At 36.0% G+C, this 19,415-nt stretch overlaps 1 long non-coding RNA gene across 1 annotated transcript; it reads left to right on the top strand.

The window, feature by feature from the left end:
• Positions 1 to 1,745: 1,745 nt before the first annotated feature.
• LOC139591022 (uncharacterized) lies at positions 1,746 to 17,570 on the top strand. Its single transcript, XR_011679495.1, has 3 exons — positions 1,746 to 2,352; positions 4,068 to 4,156; positions 14,829 to 17,570. It is a non-coding gene; the product is annotated as an uncharacterized lncRNA (long non-coding RNA).
• Positions 17,571 to 19,415: the final 1,845 nt, after the last annotated feature.

Consider the following 19,415-nt stretch of genomic DNA (forward strand, 5'->3'; position numbering starts at 1 on the left):
AGGCTTGGTTAAATTAATAGCTTCTCATTGATTAAAAAATCTTGCATTTTACATGTTCTTAAGTTGGTTCCCACCATTACCTTTCAATAACAGAATACGAGTCTTTGGAGAAATGTGGTTATATTGAACTACTGTATTGAAATATGAAGGTAGGCAAAATAAGCTGTTTACCTTAACCTATTGTTGTTTCCTGTCATAAAGTTCTCTCCACCTGAAAGATAAAGACAGCCCCATTAATGCACCCTAAATTTTTGTTCTTTGTGAATTTTTATAGTATTCCTAGACTATTACAAATGTTGTTAGTTTGGAACAGTCATTGAGCATGACTCTACCAAATCATTCCAGTAACTACTGAAAGTGAGAAATATTTATGTTCATGTAGCATTTGCTGTTGTACACAACTCTCAGCTTTTGATTCTTTGCAATTACTATACTAAATCCAGCTAAAAATAAAAACACTAGTTCTGATCTACTAAAATGCTTTGAAATCATCCTAAGAACTAATGTTATGATTCTTGATAGCACAGAGTACTTTGCTAGGCTGAGTTTTTCATGCCAATCGTATTATGTACACTCCATCCAAAACTGTTTTGAGAGCTTCTGCATAAATCTATTCAAATGTATTTTACTGACATGTAATGTTGGAAGACTTTTCTCAGTGCCACAAGATCATCTAAACTGAATTGAAGTACCACAAACCCACAACATTTTTTTTAATATAAAGAAGTATTGTGATTTATTGTCCTTGTTCTTTTGTACTTCTTCAAACTTGTTCTGTTCCACTACCAGTCTTATGGATCAGATGTTTTTCTGCCAGTCAAACAGGAAAGGAGAGATCAGACGTCCAACAGGGACATGTCCCTGACATATTTAGACCGGAGTTTCAACATACTAAGACCTGAGTTTCAAGACTAATGTTGCTTGTCTTAGTGCAATGCATATGTCTTCCTCTTTGTCAACAGAAGCACTAAACCAAGCAGCATGTCCTTGGATGCACAGCAAACAAATGACAGCTGCCACACGTGCAGTGTGACTAAGATATTGGGGTGTGAAAGGGAACAGACAAGGAGATTGACTTTATGGGGGCAGGACAAATGTGTGATTTGCCTGTGTCTCAGACTTTGGGTTGTCACTCACAGTAGTGCTTTCAAACAAACACTCATTTTGTACCCTTTGTGGTTTACACCACTTTAGGGGCTGATGATTGAACCAATTGAAGTGGCTGCCTAGAGGTTTGGGATTATGTCTGGAGTAGACAACACGGTAGTAAACTAATGCAGAAGCACTGCTAGCTGCTCTTTGGGTTCTTTCTCTTCACAGTTCATGTAACTAGTCTTTGAAAGTATTAACTTCAGCATCATCTAGACATGCTCTGTACTTTTGCCAGTTGAGTTTTCACTATAAAATGTCTAGCAGATTACTCTCTCTTTAGAAAAATATCAGTCCATATGCTAACTGAGTTAACTTTGTGACCTGCCAGCTCAGTTTTTCATAGAATCATGTAATTTTGTAAAACTCTCGATGGAAGCATTTTCTCCTCATATTGAGCCACTGTCCTGATTTTCTCTGCTGACCACAGTGGTGTGTGTGCAATGTGGCAGGGAGGCTTTTCCTTCCCATGAGGCTGAGTCCCTTCCAAGTTACAGGGGTCAAGCTGCATGTTTACTTCCAGATATTCATCTCGTTGGCTGTGTGCATGCTGACTCTTCTCTTTTTTTTCTCTCTGTTTTCAAATCACCAGTCCTGCAATGCAATGAAAAAATGTTGCTTGGTTCTCAATGAATTCTGTGGAAGTACCAAAGGGAAAGAGTAAGCATCTATATTTGGAATAAACACAAACTATTATTAGACAGAGATTTTGGAAGTAGTTGTAATTTATCTGCTATCAGGAGCAATAGAAAACCATATGGATGATAAGAAACATAACCAGGGCAAGGTCCTTCCTGTGTCTGTTGACAGCTAATATGCACCAGGAGGGCAATGCCATATGTTTGCATGTACATTACCACGGGGGGCACTGACATATGTTCACACGTATGTCACCCCTCTGGCCTGCTGTCATAAGGCTGTTTCCAAAGGGGACTGCTCCCTTGAAAAACAGAAACAAAACCCACAAGTGTGAGTCTCCTACATTCTCTTTGTCAGCAGCTTTTCTAGGAATATCACTGCCGTTTGATGAGCAATCAGAACAGGTGCATCAAAGCAACAAAGGCTTCTGTAACCCTCTCCTATATCTCTTCAAGGTATTTGAATGGCAAAGGAAGAAAATACAGACACCCCACTAGAACAGTCACACCTGCTGGAAAAGTCATACCTGCTGAAATACTAGAGCTGCTGTAAGCCCTGAGGATAGTGAGCGTGTGCTTCTCACAAAATATTTCATGGACTTTTCTTTTCACTTCCTTTCAGGTTGGACACATCCTCATATCATGTCAAAAGCAGTTCTTGGGAGGATAAAAGAGTTTGAGAGTAGAGGAGTGCCAAAGCAAGAGCATAAAAAGGTGTTTGTTGTTCATGATACTGTCTCCTGAAATTTTGGGGGGTTGGAGATAAACAGTACAATTAGATTATCCCAACCATTCCCCTGGCAGTGCAATATTATTCCTTGCAATGTAATTTCTAGTGTTTTGTTCATTCCATTTAGTACTAATCCAAGCAGATAGCCTTTCTGTTCTATCTCTTGGGAGACCATTTATGCCTCAATCCACTTATTCCACTATTAGGTAGATTTTCTGAAATTTGCAGTGTATTTTTCTCTTTTTTAATTTCCTTCCTCTCTTTAATTATCTCTTTTGGTGCAAATATGGCTCATCTTTATATATTTGCATTCCCTCAGAGGTCATCAAGTCTGGCACACAGAGCAGGAATGCAAACCTCAGTATGAAATCTGCTTTTAGGAAAGGATAACCTGCAGGATATTTTGTTTGGTCTCAAACGACATGTGACTAAGAGTATTTTGGACTTTGTGGATATGCATCTGTTAACTAACTATGTCTTATTTGGTCTGGGTGTATTCCAATATGCTAGTAACTTCATTTGAATGCTAGTAACTATACCAAGGGCTCTCTGTGAAAGTTTTAGTAGGAGCATAGAAAGCTTCTTCCTTGTTTTGTGAGAGCAATCCCTTACAGGAGAAAACTGCTCTGGACTGTGAGCTATTTAAAGCCAAGTCTCACATTTCAGTATCTGATTGCCTTCATTTTCCTGTCTACAATTCAAAATTATTGAAACTATGCTTGTTTGGGTATTCAATAGTCTTTCCTGTGAAAGGACTGTGATTTTGGCTTGCCTTTTCCCTTTTCTAGACATTTATCTACCTTGTCCCCATATTTGTGTTCTGAAAGCAGAATGACAGCAATTTCACCTCCTTCAGTGCCTGGAAGCTTCTGTGTGCTTTAGGCAGCTAAGTTTATAGCTCCAGAAAACCTCTCAGAAAAACTTAGCAGGAAGCTATGAAATAGCTGAGGCTGATCCAGGGCACCACCAGAGAGTGGCTTCTGGGAAAAGTAAAGCAACCTGAGTCGAAGCCATGGGGAGGAGTGAAAAGACAATGTGCTGGGTGGAGACAGTCCTCCTGTCCCTGGGAGGAGCTGGGTCTGCTCAGGATGGAAATTTCTGGATTAGAGGATGTGGCAGGCAGGACAGAGTCTCAGCACAGAGACAGGGTTCGCAGCTCAAGAAGAGGGTTGGAAACTACTGAAAAGATCAACAGTGAAACAGCTCTGGCTTCAGAGATGGCACAAACAAAAAGTTCCTGGGGATCAGAGGCTACTGTGCACTTTGTGGCAAATTCAAAAGGCCACCAAGTTGATGGAAACAAAGCTACAAAAGACTTTTCATTCAGGGACAAAGTAATCAAGAAGAGATTTTGGCAGAGATTTCTTTATTAAGCTTTTGCTATTTCTGCCTTTCCTAGAAGTCCCAAGTATTCAACTACTTAAAAAAGAGAAGAAAAAAAAAGAGAAAGACAGGAAAAAAAAAGAAACAACCCCAAAGAGTTGTCCTTTACATTAACAGAAAATATAGATATTTGAAGTTGATATTTGATGTTTTTTGTTCTTCTCTAGGTATCTCACCATAAGAGAAAAGTCCTAAACTCCAACTCAAAGAGTCCTAACTCCAGAGCTAATACCATTTCTTAATGAGGCCACACGAGGTAAGGAAATAAAATTTGAATCCAGTAATTATTTTTAATAATTTTTAAAATTTATATGCCTTTTTTCTCTTTTTGTTCAGTGTTATAGAAGAATTGAAATGGGTGCTCCACTTTATTTAATTACCATGCTGTTATGATCAACTTACATACCCTAACAAAGTTATATGGATTCTTCACTCTTTATGGAGAGGACAAAAAATACAAATTTGGTCTCCAAAATCTGGTCTTCTCAATAGCTTAAATGAAACAGTGTTTTACTTTACTTTTGTTTCGCTCTCCTACATTTGGCTTTAGGCCATCAATACTAGACTTAATTCAAAATATCAACAAAGTTCCTGACTGGGCCATAGGGTGAAAATTTCTGATACAAAATTAGTAAATACTTTCAAATCCAAATAAATTTGACAAAGCTGTAATTGTCTTCCTTATGGATAATAAACAAGAGGAAGGCTGAACTTGAATACATTATTTATTCAAAGTAATTTGCTTTATCAAATAAAATAGGTTGGAAGTAGAGATGGGTAATTGGTAAACAGTAGGTGCTGGCTACGGATATGAACCCTAAGGAAAGAAGAGAAACATACCCTTGTTCATGGGAATGATCGTGAAGGACTGAAAATTGGACAGGAGTAAACAGTTGGAGCAATGAAGGCTTTCAGTGTTCTGGCCAAAGACAGTAATATAAAGAAACACAGAAAAATGTTTAAATTTATTGACTTTATTTCAAGATTTCTTTAAACTGCTAAGAAAAAAAATGAGAAGAAGCCTAAGAAATCGTCGAAGAAGATTGTAGTCATATTAGGAGTCATGCAAGATAATCATAATAGAAGTGTACATCTCCACACTAGTATTTTGAGATTTAAACTACGATATATATAACTTGAGATTTATTCTTAAGATAACTTTATTAGTTTACCTAAGACCTTTTTACTCATGGAATATTGTTCCTTCTTTTATGCTGAATATAGAATTGGTTGTGACTGTGATAATCAAGATATTCTACGAGTTCTTTCTTATCTGTATGACAGACAGATTTTTCTTTGAGTGCATGTATATGCATCTCTAACAAATGGTAAAAGCATTTATTTTGTTAATATATGCTATCAGCAGAGTATTGTAAAATATTATTTAATAACCCAGTCAAATATTATTTCTGTTTCTGCAGTACTTGTTCTTCCTACTTTTGTTTTAGTGGGTTTGAACTCCCATGGACAGAAGACAAAAATATGATGTCACATCACTCATGTTTTGTTATTTGCACTGAATTCTGATTTAATTTTTAATTTTTACAATTTGTTTCATCTCTTCCCTACTTTTGAAAGTTCAGTGAAAAGTAGACATTTTCCCTCCTGTATATGCCTATATGGAAAGCAAGTATTCATTTTTATCACCATGTCTCAAAAATTTTGGCTCATCTGAGGCTTGGCCAGAGCTTTACAAATATCTCTCTTTTGCCGACAGGTTCTAGAGCACTTGCATGGGCTCAAATTTCCACAACATTTTACTACCTGTGCTCTATCTCAATGTTTTGCTCTTGCCTCTAGCATCACAGTAGCAATAATCCTGTGAGCCTTGTGCTCATTCCTGACAAATGAGCAGCCTCTCATTCACTTGACAAAAGAAATGAGCTGTGTTTTGCTGTCCTTCATTTCAGACACAAAAATGTCTCATGTGAGTCTATCTCCATGGAGATTGTGATTCAACATAGCATCTGGAAATGCATTTTGAAACCTCATTCTTCCTTTTCTCCAGCACAATGGGCTGTCCAGAATCTTGTGTGTTTTCTTAGCACCATTCATCTGATCTCAAACCCCTTGCAACAAAGCTGGTGTCTTGGAAAAAATTCTCTATATGATAAATTTGGGCTACCTTCTTATTCTTCTCAATATTTTCATCATCATTTAAATAAGCAGGCATACTCACAACTCTGGGATATACTAATACTCTCTGCTGTTGTTCATAATTTTGTATTTACTTAGTTTTTGAAAGAGTTCTCTTGTAAGGAGTGGTAATTAATTGTCTGTCTTATGGAGGGTAAGATTTCTTTGTTTGTCATGTTATGTCTTGATTAGAGAGGTCATTCTTCTTATGTTATTTCTTGCATCAAGGGAAAATGAATCAGTTTTGATGATGGAAATGGCAATTAGTGCTGCTGAGCTATAGTTTCAGTTTTTTGACAGAGCTCCTGAACTTAATAAATTATGGATCAGTAGAGGGGGAAGGAAGGTCTCAAAACCTGCCTGAGCAGCACATGAACTGGTAGCACACTACATTACATCTCCATTCAATAAATGTCCCTTTCAGTCTGGTTTTGCGGTCAAGTGTGAAGAAGAAACATCATCTGTAATTAATAACAGTTTTTAAAAAATCCATATGAATACTAGCACAAGGAATGAAACAGGGAGAAAAAAAGGGGTTGGAAATGAGAATAACAAGTGCTTCAGAATAATGGTGAAAACTCAGACAACCAGTCTGTGGGGTGAAGAGAAGCCTCCAACACTAAGCTTTGTGGAACACATCTCAGCTAAAGGCCTTTTTAGAACCATGTTGGATTCCATAGAGATAAAAAATACATCATCACACAGGTTATTCCAGTGTGTCAGGTAACGTGCAAGATGCTTCCTCCATGTATGTGTGCATTTTCCCCACCAAGATTGTGAGTGTTCGAACATTTGTGGTTGAAAAAAAATACAAAAACTTGTTCTACAGTGTGTTCATTGGGGCAAAATTTATATTTCACCTGTAGGCAAAATATAACAAGCACTGTCTAAATATCACTTATGTGTTAGTACTGAACACTACTTTCTTAATAATAAAGCCAGTTAAATTTGCATGGCCACTTATTTAGACATGGATTTTTCTGAAAGAGGATCAGTAAAATATGGCTTCACAGAGGCTCAACAGAAACCCAAGAAAAATAACATACGAGTCAAAAGGATATATCTCTAACTTTAGAGCTTTATGGATCTATGTGTCCTCTTCCCTGTGGCTTTTTTGCCTGCTTCTCTTTTCTAAGTTTACTGTACTAACAAATTACACAAAGGCAGGGTATAGCTCAACGTGGGCCCTGCATTTATCATATGAATTAATAATTAGCATGCTCACTGGCACAATATTGGCATGGTATGGTTTGCAGAGTGAGTTCCCACCTGAGGAGTCTGCCCTCAGCAGACAGGCTGAGCACAACCTCCCTGCTTCAGAGAGCAAGAAAGCTGGCCTCAGTCATGGCCAGTGTTCATACTGCTACAGAGGTAACCTTTATAGCCTCCATTCCTGACATATCTCATGGATTGAAACTCTTCACCCTCTCTGAAGTCCTCTGGGGGAGGGGGAAAACATGTTATTCCCACTCCAGCAGAGAGGAGGGAAGCACAGAACTCCTGAGTGGTAGCAAAAGAAATCTCTTCACAGTGGTGAAGCTTCAAAACTTCACTGGGAACATTCATATGATTTTCTGACTCTGTCATTGATGTTGGCTAGTAAATCAGAATTTCACATCACAAAGAAAAGTTTGATTTGGAAGCCTAGTAAGAAATGATAATCAGGCTTAGCACTTTTATATACTCATGATTAAAATTCATACTTCTGAATCCAGTGTAGACAATGATCTTTATACTGACATATAATGTTGAAGACCCAGATTCAAATAATTTAGAATAATTTTGAAAACTGAAAATTCAATTAGTGCTCTCCTAAGTGCCAAGTGGACCTCTGAAATGCCACAAGATTGGTGGTAAGGGAGATGTTGCTAATCAATCAGTCCCCATTATATAAGCTTTTATTCAATCATACAATTTGTATTAAAAATTATCAGTTTCTGATTTAAAAAAAATTATTCTAATCTTGGTCATTCTCTTTGCTGCGTTATAACAGCAACACTTATTTCAGTTTTATGATTTTCTATTGAATTCAATGGTGTTCTAAATCAACTCACCCTTTATGAAAATCCAAGTGAGCCAGCAAAGTAGTACCTGATGGGGCTTGAAAAGTGGGGGTTTTTTTCAGACTCAAGGTTTCTAAAAGGAGTGAGCTGTTTTGCATGTAAATTTTGATAAACTGCTGTCCAAAAGTCATCCCAAGAAGTTGCAGTTATCTTGTTTTTATTTGCTTGTTCAGTTTTTTATGATACACACATATTAGACTGCCACAGCACAGTATGAATATTGCTCTCTTCACAATGAGGACATGGTCTCACTGTACTGGGTCTAGGGATTTTTTGCATGACTTCACTAGGAACACATTATTTCAGGTCACATTTTATCAGCTAGCTCAACAAGAATGCCAGTGACTTTCACCTTGTTCCAGCTCCCTGTAAACATAGTAATTGCCAAAATTATATTGTCTTTTATTTACTTAACAAGCAGTACTTTTCAAAATAAATAGTCTACCATGAGCAAACACAAATGCTAGCAGTAGTCATAAGTCTTCCATGCTTTCAAACACAGCTTCTAGCATTTTAAAAGCAGACTGAGAAAAACATGGTGTGAGGAAGAGGTGTTTCAGCCCGTCATCTTGCTTGAACTTTCCCCACAAATGTCCTGTTGCCATTATTCCGGGCATTGCTCCACCCACGGGTGGCAGCAATAAGTACTTGCAAAGCACTAATGCTGTTATCAACCTACCTAACCTTGTCAAAGTGTATCAGACAGTTTGGTTCGCAGTGGCACATTTTTCTTGCCATTACTCTGATCTTTTTCTACCAGGGATGAATGGCCACAAGAGGTTTCTAGGAGCAGGCAGAAAATATCTAAGGAGCCAATATGTGAGCTTACTGTCAAGTGGACATTCGTATTTTTAACATAGTTTCTCTGGAAACATGTGTCATCACCTTTCTCTTTCACTCTGCTTAGGTCTTGGTCTTGCACACATTAGCACTTCATACTCCCCAACATCTGACTAAGTGCTTTCAGCTCATGCCTCCTCTGTAAGTTAAGTTAGTGGGAACTTTCTGGATGATTTCAAAAGATGTTTGCTTGATGATTATCTAACCTAATATATGCTTGTGGTAGGATTTTCAGCACTACTTTGCAGAAATTTTCTGTACAGGTATGAGACAATATAAGATCTCTTATTTCAAAGCAATCTTTTTTTTTACAGTTAGGAAAGATTTCATTTTGCTTTACTATAAAATTAAGTGTAGTTATTATTTTTAAGTACCATTCTAATTTTAGAAGGTGATAATTTAGTATGTTAGACTGTCATAATCTAGGGAACAGGCAGAATCCTCTCTGACAGAGTTCTAAACAATTATACCTTCAAACCCTTAAAAGTTATGACGTGCAGTTTTCCCATTTCCCTCTATCCCATTGAGCATATATTAGTCATTCTTAGTATAAACTATTGAAATTTTTCAGCCAGTTCACAGTATTGTTTTTAAAATGAAAAATGCTATGATCTTTTAATGTCTTCAGTGTTATAATATGTACTAAATTAGCAGAACCCTGATGCTCTGATAATTTACACCACAATGTGCTATTTAAAACTGGAAGCCCAGCAGGAGATTTTATTTTTATTAATTTAGTATAATTTTAAACATTACAAAAATAGCTGTCTCACAGCTTCCCTGCTGAGCCCTAGATTGTTGCCACAGCCTGTGCAATACTTTATCAGGAGAGTAACATCACTATAAATACTGCATATTTGATTCTGGCTTCAACACAGAATACAAAAGGATGTGGAAGACTGAAGAAGAGACAAAGAAAAAACAGGGCTTGCTTTGTTTTACATTTTGTCTGCCTTTTTTTTTCCCTTGCTTGCTTCTGAAACTTCTTTTCTTACAGGTTTTTCTCTAAGTGTAGTTATGAATTTGTAGTCAAAGCCAAAAGGCTGAAGATCCACATTGTAGTTAACTTCGGATGTATCACACAATGCTGCTGTAGGAAAATGAGTTTTACTCTACCTCCTTTGTCTATTGCCCTGCCATTCTTGTGGATTAAACATTAGTGGAATATTACTGTTCAAGTCTAACATGTATTATTAAAAGCAACCTCCTATGAATTGCAGCTTTCCAGTTTTATGTACACAACTGGCTCACATCTGCTCTCCTTTGTGTCTATTTAGTGAACTTACATCTGCCTGATAAAAAAAGGCAACTGTCAGTTACCATATCCAAGCTCTCAGCAGCTCTAGGGATGTCAGATCCAGTAGGCATAACATCTTTTGGCCCTTTTATCATGCTTGTCACTTCTTTGAATGAGCTGAGTTGACCAAAAAACTCTTGTCTGGAGTGCCACCTTCCAAGGAACCTCTGCCCCTTTAGCAGCAGAGGAGTCTTGGCAATGAAGCAATATTTGCTGTGCAAAAGATGTGGTTTCAGGTACCAGCTGCACTGTTCATAATGGAAAGCTGGGAAGAACTGCTGGAGGGGAGAACAGAATGTGATTCAAAGTTATTTCAAAGAGATGTGAGCTTCTAAATTCAAATTAATTGTGAAATTCTTCAGTGCCGATGTTATTTATATTTATTTACTGATCAATATTACATTTTATATTACAGAAATTTATAGATTAATTTACTTTAATAATTTTTTTACTGGCTGGCTGTATCTTCTACCTGGTTTCCAGGTAATATTCTTGAAGTAAAATGTGAAAACTGAACAAAATTCAATTCCAAACGTTTACAATTTACCACGCGACTCTAGTAAGGCAAAGCATATTTCACTGGCAGGCAACTGATTTCCTTGTAAAACTCCTGTAGTTTTCACAAAAATTTTGTGACTTGACAGTAGAAATGTGATTAGTGCATATGTCCCCATCTGAACAAGAGGACCTTTTATTCAAAACAATTGGTGCTTAGATGTCAAATGCCATATAGATTTTGATTGAGTGACATGTAGGCAATTCAGCTGTGCCTCAGACAGGAGCTGCATGTTCACCTTTCTGGGGCATAGAAGGCAGGCAACCTTCTTCCTTGATGAGCCACCAATTAACCCTAATTAAAGCAATATTTTTCTTTGAATAACATTATTACTGACTAAAAGTCCCCCTCAGCTAATTAACAGGCAATTGGCCACCCCACCTGTATGGACTAAGAGCTGCTCAGGTAAACATTTTCATCACTGAAATATTTGTTGTTAAAAATTCTTTCTCTGTCCCTTGTGCTGTGATGTTTACACCTGTGTACACACATACAGGAAATAACAATTCATTTGCAACTCTCTTCTTTTTCCACAACTGCCAGGAGAATGTGAGTGAGGTAAGTCATTCCAAGGATATTGGAAGAAATGAGGCATGAAATAAAAGCCTTCCTGCACTATCTGCTGATCCTCAGGAATGTAAGGCAACCTGCTGTATTAAAGAGAAGCATCCAGGCTATTAAGTAAGGCACTAGGACAGTGAGGAGTGAGTCCTGTGTGAGACACTTGCTTCAGCTGATGACATCAATGTCCTCAGAACTATTGCTCCAAGTTCATGATTATGAGATCTGCAAGATGTCTCACATGTTATTCTTGTTCTTGGCAATGTCAGGGGACTTAAAAACAACATTTTACATTATTCACTTTTTTTTTAGACATTTTATGAACTGGTTGTACCCACTGAGAGTGTTACGAATAATGTAGTGTTGAGCAGCTTTCTGCTATTAATATTATTAGTCAAACTAATTAAGTTAATCAAGTGAATCAATCTGAGCAGTGTTCCAGCTGTTTCATGAACAAATCTGGAGGGCTCTGAATGGCTTGTACTGAGCAGTGTCCTGTAGAAAAAAGTGTGATTTTGCTACTTAACACTGGAATTTTCTTTTCACCTGGTGAAAAACTCTTGTCTGAATTAGTTATGCTGTTCACTCAGTAGGCTTGCATGACAAGGTGACTCAGAAAAACACTGCCACAGATTGGTAGTGGAGGAGATTTTGGGTTAGGAGGATCTGGAGGTTTTGCTCTGAGGACATTGCAACAGCCCTATAGAATGATAACTGTCCTGAGAGGAATATTGATATATAGGTATCATTGTCTTTCATTAAACTGCAATAGGAAAAATGACACTGCAATAGTGATTGGACCAGCATGATTAAATTCAGGTTTAATATTGTCTTCATGTCGAACCAGAAATCTTCATCCTATCAGTCCAAGTAGCACAAGTTCTTTATATTTCAGCAATAAGATCTAACATTGCACAGTTGTTCCAAAGTACATGGGAAATATGTGTTTTTCTAGTCTTTTTCTTTTCATACCTCATTCATAATACTGCTACAGAAGCCAAAATATGAGAAGATTTCTGATTTGTCTCTCCAAGAACAAACCTACTGAAAAATAGATGGTTTTGGTGTGGAGAGCCATGTACATGGATATGAAAAAAAGCACATATAAACTTAATGTTTTACTTGTGTTGTAAAATGGGGATTTTTACAGCAAAATATGGACAGCAGGTTATGACTTCTGCTAAGAATACTACACATGTATATACAGATTGTGAATTCTACATTTTTTTTTAAACTTGAAATTAAATGTGTTTGGGACAAACATTAGATTGCAACTCCCCAAGACTAGTTAACAATTCTCTATATTTTCATAAAGGGTGTACATATAAAATAGCTTTAAAGAATCATGCTGTTGTTTGCCATAAATGATATTTTAGTAATCTATACATAAATTACGTATTAGATTAAAGGTACATATGTTTTGATCTGTTCACGTTTGCTTGAGCCACAGCTTGCCTAAGACCACAGGCATTGCAAAAAAATATTCTAGTTATACTAAAAACTGCTTGAACCTTTTTCATTGTTTCTTAGTAAGGCACATACAGCTTTTTATTAAATTATTTTCTAAATGTTATTTTGTAAAGAAATTTAATAAAATTTACTACTCTGCAATCCATTGAGCACTTCCTAATTTAATTTTCATATTCTGCATTTCCTGGGATTTACAATTAAAATCGTGATGAGCCAGACATTCAAAGTCTTACATGTGTGAGATTTTATTATTTTTTTAAACTGAAAAATATCAACAGAATTTTGGTTTTATAAAATATTTTCAAACAAAAGGGAACAAGTAAGTGAGGCCTTTTATACATAGATTATGAAGTTTTTACTAAGTTTCACTAACTTTTTTCTCTTCTTACTTCTTTACCCACTCAACCCATTGGCAAAGTAGACTGCTTATGCCAATGCCAGATACAGTTAATAGAAAATAATAGCTCTGATGTTTTATACTCTCCGACATTGATCAAATAAAATTAAAAAATCCTACTCTCCAGAACAGACACTGTCATTAAAATTCTTGCAGATTTATTTACATAAAACTCAGCATGTTTGTAACCAAGAATGAGCCATTGTGCTCAAGAGTTAGCTCATTTTACTACCATTTTATTATGCAAAGTTCTTGAAGATCCCTACAGATCAATACCTTTATTTCTTTTACAATAACAATGCCTTATTTTTATTTTGCATTTAGGACACATCTTGAACCTTACAGAATATTGCCAAGCTTGCATTCATTTCTTCGCCCATTTTCTGAAAAACTACATGGTGTTGCACCCCTAACTCAGAAAAAAAAGGACTCCAAACAAACTTTAGGGGTTCTGGGTCACCTGGACCTTCTTATGATCCTGCTAGGTGGAATAATTTATCCTATCCTAAGCTTGGTGAGGATATTTTAATTAGTCTCTGAACTGGGTTTTTATGCACTAAAAGCAGCAAATGCAGCAATGTTTGCATTTATTAAGTTATTCAGCCAAAGTCCTTTCACCATTTTCATATACATAGAGCTCTTAAAGTTCTGTAGTACTTTAAATTGAAGTTATTTTGTATGGTTTGAAAGTAGCTTCTCTTTAGACTTATATTGGAACAAGAGTATACCTAGTTTATAGGAGGACACATTTAAGGATTGAGACCCTTCTATAACTTCCACCTCACAGAAAAAAAACCTGCAAACCCAGATTTTGTAGATGTCACTAGGAGAGCATGACAAACAATTGGCTCCAAAAACAAACAAGCACACAGGGCAGTGCAGTGCCAGGAGAGTTGTAGACTTAGAGGACTTTGTAGTTTGGCTGCAGTTCTGAAATAACATTTGTTACAAAAAAAACCCCAGGTCTATTAATTTTCAGAGCTGTTGGTCTGCCTAGGCTCCTCTCAGCATTGGAAATCAGTGCCCTGCCACTGGATTTCTGTCAGCAGTGAGTTGTTTCTCAGGTGTTTAATTGGGAAGGAGCAAAATACAAGTGCCACCCATGTGATGACTGGGACAAGGGATGTCTTGGTATAACAGGATACAGATGGTCCTCCTGGATACAGAGCCCTGCTCATGGTAGGCTGGATTGGAAAGCATAATGGGAAATGGTGTCAGAATGAGTAACACACATGTGCACATAATGTTGTCTCCACTGTGGTGTTTCTAGACTTTCCAGCACTACTTCAAGGTCTGTTACAAGACATAAGTCTGCTAAATAAAAAAATGTAATTCAGATCTCAAGCAAAAATGGTGTATATGAGTTAGGGCCTAAGAAAACAAGTTATAATTTCAGGTGCAATTCTTATCAATATTGCTGATATTAGGCTGTTCTGCTTTTACTGTATTTTATTTTTATTTTTAAGAATTATCTTTGAATGTCTCCTAAACTTTACCTAGAACTTAAAGAGTTGATTTCAACAGAAAGGGTTTGCAAGGAAGAAAAGAAATTATACCATACTTTTGCTGGATTTCATCACTGAGTAGCCTTTTGATCTTTTCCAACAGACATACTTGTAGCACCTACTGACAAGATGCCAATCCATTATGGAGAACAAATGAGCCAAGGAAAAAGCAAGCGCTTCATATTACAAGCAAAAGATCATTTTTGTCTATCTCTAATCACTGTCTCAGCCACAGTAGTTTAAAAGGAGGATAGAGGACAGATGCATCTAATATTCTCCAAGTTTTTGAGGACTTTGTATAGAACTCAGAAAACCCCATGAATAACAACAGCACTATCTCTTAGAGAAGTTATGATCTTTAATGTCTCTCTCAGCTTTCCATAAGCCTGCTTATACACATTCTTAAGGAGTTATACTTGTGTGGAATTAAAATGAAATACTAATTGCTATTTAAATCAAAAAGACTGTGCTTGCAGAATATAACTCCGTTCTAATGAATTTCATAATACATTTATTCAGTGAAGAAAAGACTTTTTTTAGCCAGAAAAATCAATTTTCTGATCTCCAAATGGACAATTTATCCTCTACTCTTCTGATCTTCTGGTGGCATCATGAATTTCACAGACAGCTTTGTTAATCAGCAGAGTGCTTCAGAAGAGAGTTTCCTCAGCTAAATGTAGTTACTATTTCTCTTTAAACATCCATGTTTTAAGTTCCTGAATTATAACTTTGAACCCAACATTCCTACAGTATCACTGTACTTACAGTGTGTTAATTAGTTCAGTGAATACCACAAGTGGTTCAGACTACAATTTATGTGGACTATATTGGGGTTTTTTTATAAAAGTTATATATATATTAATAATTTTGTACCTTAGTATTCCTGTGCCTTTGCTGTCACTTTCACCAAGTTTTTTTTCTGAAATTTTAAATTGTATTATGGCAGACTGAGGCATCTAAATTATATTCCAGGTGTCAGTGGCCTTCAAAATAGGAAGTATTCTGAAATATGTGTTTCCATTTATTGCCAACTTTAACTTTTTTAGGTTTGTTTTATTTTTATTTGTTCATTTGTTTTATTTCTCTGTTTTACTGTTGAATGCTGGTATTTATTCTGGTCTGCTTGATGTAAGCATTGACATTATACTATTCTAAGAGAAATTGTTCAATTGAAAAGAAGGGAAAAATGTTTCTGCTTGAGAGCATCATGATAAAATGATTACACATGCTCACATAAAATGAAGGTTTATGTTATTCTGTCTCTGATAAGTTCAGTACTTATGTAACTGTCGCATAGGGTAAGACAGAAAGCTTGTTAATTTTCTAGAGAACAAAAGTAATCTCACATATTCTGGAAGCCTTCAGTGATAGCTGTGTCACACAGCAGAATAATCTTATGTGACATGGATTAAGGTGTACAGTGGCTCTTTAGCTAAACTAGAAACATGTTCTGAGTTAGTCTTAACAACCAATGATGAAAACATGCCAGCACTTCAAAAGATCGTTCCATCTTCTGCTACTTTGTATTTCCTTAGTTTTCCCTATTGTGAATAAAAATTAAGGGATTGAGATTTATTTGAAACAAGTTATAATTATTTTCAAACACATTACATCCAGCTTTAACTGTTTATATACAAAACTATTCTTGTTCTGTTGTCAACATTACTGAGCTTATTTCTACTAACCCATCACAACTATGTACTAAAAAGCATAAAATGTATATTGAAATCTATGCATTATGTAGATACTAGCAATGTTTATTTTACAGGGGTTTTGGTGTTCTTTTTTTGTTCTGTGAGACTGGAATAAAGAATGAACACTTTGGTTTATAATCTAATTTGGGGGAAATGAGAAGTGATGAAATGTCATGAAAAGAAAACAAACCTCTGAAATAAAGCAGAACTATTACACAACACAAATAAAATAACTCCTCTGTAACTCGTAAACAACACTAATGTCCATTCCTATTATTCACTTATTTATAAATAACTGACATTATGGCTGTGCTTAAAGTCAAGCATGTCACTATTGCAGCAGTGTGGACACCTGTTGCTCCTTACCCTGTAATTCCTGTAATTCCTCCACTATGCAGCCTTGTAAAAGGGATCCTGACTCTTTTGTCTGCCTCAAATCAGCACAATTGCCACAAGATGGGAGAGGAATTTGCAGAGCAGAAACCTCCAGAACCGCCCAATTCACACTGCAAGTAAGGGTGTAAGTGTCAAAAGAGAAAGGGCTAGAGCTGGCTTCTGTCCCCTGCCCTGTGATCTTTTCCTGCAGCACAACCAGTACCTTTCCAGGCAGTGGCATAGAAAGGGCAGCCAGGCTTTAAGTGTGCTCCAAGGAAAATGCAAATATTGCCACTGTGGGGAAAACCTGGTTGAAGCTGACACGTCTCCAGGCAGATTGCTCAGCCCAGTCAAGAGTCAGCTGAAGAATAAGAAACAAAACTCCCTGACAAAATCTCTCTGCATCCTACCAAGTGAGATACAAATCTGTAATACTTACAAACTGACCATTATAAAACAATGGCATCAAACAGCAACATCCAAGGCTTCATGAACACAGTTTACAATCTTTATAGCACACTATTGCAATTGCAGGTGACCCATGTAACAAGAAGGGAAAACAGGTTTCTTCTTATACATTTAGGTTGTAGGTAAATATGTGCTGTAAATGTTCTGTTTACATGGATTCCCAAGGTATCAGCCTCAGAAATCATAAATCTCAATGCATAGGTGATGGAAACCCTTACTGTGCCTTTGAAGTGTTTTTTGTATTTGAAACTCATTTGCATATGAAACTCACGCATTTAAATACATTTCCAATATCTCTCTCAATTTTCTTTGATATCTAAAAATGTACATGTGTTTTAATCCATAGAAAAATATTTCAAAGTTCTGTCCTTTTCAAATCAGTATCAATACTTTTATTTAATACTTTATTTCAATAAAGTAATTATTTTACAATCAAAAATATAATCATTCTACATTTCTCCAAATCAGCTGGTGGAAATAAATTCTAAGATTGCTTCTCTTGCCCCTTTAATTATTTTAGGAGTGGTTTCATAATAACTATACTTTCACAGTTGCAAAAAAATATATAAGTTTCATAGTCATTAAAGACTATGCATTTGTCTTTAATAAAAAACTCATTTTCTGCTCACTGGAAATTGTGGCTCTGTCCTATTAGATATAAAAAACTTGTGCTTTGGGGTGAGATTTTTTTGTAGGTGTGTTTTGCTTTTTTAAAAAATAGAAATAGAAAAATAGAAATCTAAGTATCTGATGAGTTGTAAGTGTTTGTGTCTCTTGGGAGTTTGTATTATTTTTTATTCATTGAGTAAATGAATTAAAAATTTTCTGTTAAAAATTGATTGGTGGAAACCAGAAAATATGGACATTTTCTGTGTGTCATGACTGGGTTTCACAATTGCCTTTTGAGAAGTATATGTAATACAATACTTATCTTCACTTTGTGATATTTATTTGTGGAGTATAATTTTATAGGATATTTTCTTATAAAACAAATTCCTGTCAATAAGGCTTTTGCTTAAAAATAGTAATAACAAACCCTTGTGTCTCAGTCAAATTGATTTTTCTGATGAGAACCTTGGAAAAAATTGTTATTATTTTTTAATCCATCACACAGACACTATATGAGAATAAATCAATGCTGCAGTTTTAGTTTATTGTATATCTCTTTTTCATGGCCCTTCATTTTGTTCATTCCTCACCAAAGAACAACCAGTCGATCAAAATTTATTAGCTAGTGTTGACCTATTTGGATCTAGTTAGAAACTGTGGTCTCCTACCTTGGCCATTTAGTGAAATTTTCTATGTAGCTGACCAGAAATACTATGATGTTTGAGAATTTGCATCTACTTTAGTGTTCCCCTAAATTTAAGGGCCTAAGAACAAGTTTTAGACTTCCTGTATTTCTATTAAAGGAGAATGAAAGTCCTGTTTAATTTATTAAAGATGATGGACTTGCATTATTGTTAGAGTAGGAGTATTTTATATAAAAGCCAAAGGAGGATGTTCATTTATAAGGCGACTTTTCCCAGAATTTAAATTGGTGGTAACAGATAATGGACAGTTAAAATGTGGTGTTAGTCACCACTTGACATCATGAGCTATGGCTGAAGTAGGTGAACACCTCTGAGTGCTAAATGATCCTTGGAGTAGGTGATGGAAGAAACACATACTCGGATTGGACTCCACAGATACAAAGATATGGCAACGTTCTACATTTAGTTTAAAATAATAAGGCAGTCCTACAAGTGGTTGATTGAAAAATGATATGATTTTACTCTATTTTACAAACCAAAAGCAAGAAACACTGAAAAATATCTTGCCTTCTCATCAAAGAATTGAATAATCCTTGTATTTTCCTTTGCTGATACTGAGTGACTAAGGATGAGTCTCCCCACTTCTCTGATGGGCAGAGATGTCATATCTTACTTTCTCAATACAAACATTTCTGAAATAGGATAGTATTTACTAAAATTGCTCTTATTTTAGAAATAAATTTTCTAATCTATTATTTATTAAATACCTTCTTAGATGACTCTGTGTATATCAGTGTATGCTCTTATAAAATCTGCTTTTTATGTGCTCACAGCGCTGTTTTTCTTTTCTGGATTAAAAAAAAAGGGCAGACAAAAAGGTTACTATGCAAGTGAAGTCCT

Source organism: Agelaius tricolor, unplaced genomic scaffold, assembly GCF_023055355.1.
Source record: "Agelaius tricolor isolate 1412-34295 unplaced genomic scaffold, bAgeTri1.0.p SCAF_6, whole genome shotgun sequence".
In the NCBI taxonomy this organism is placed as follows: Eukaryota; Metazoa; Chordata; class Aves; order Passeriformes; family Icteridae; genus Agelaius; species Agelaius tricolor.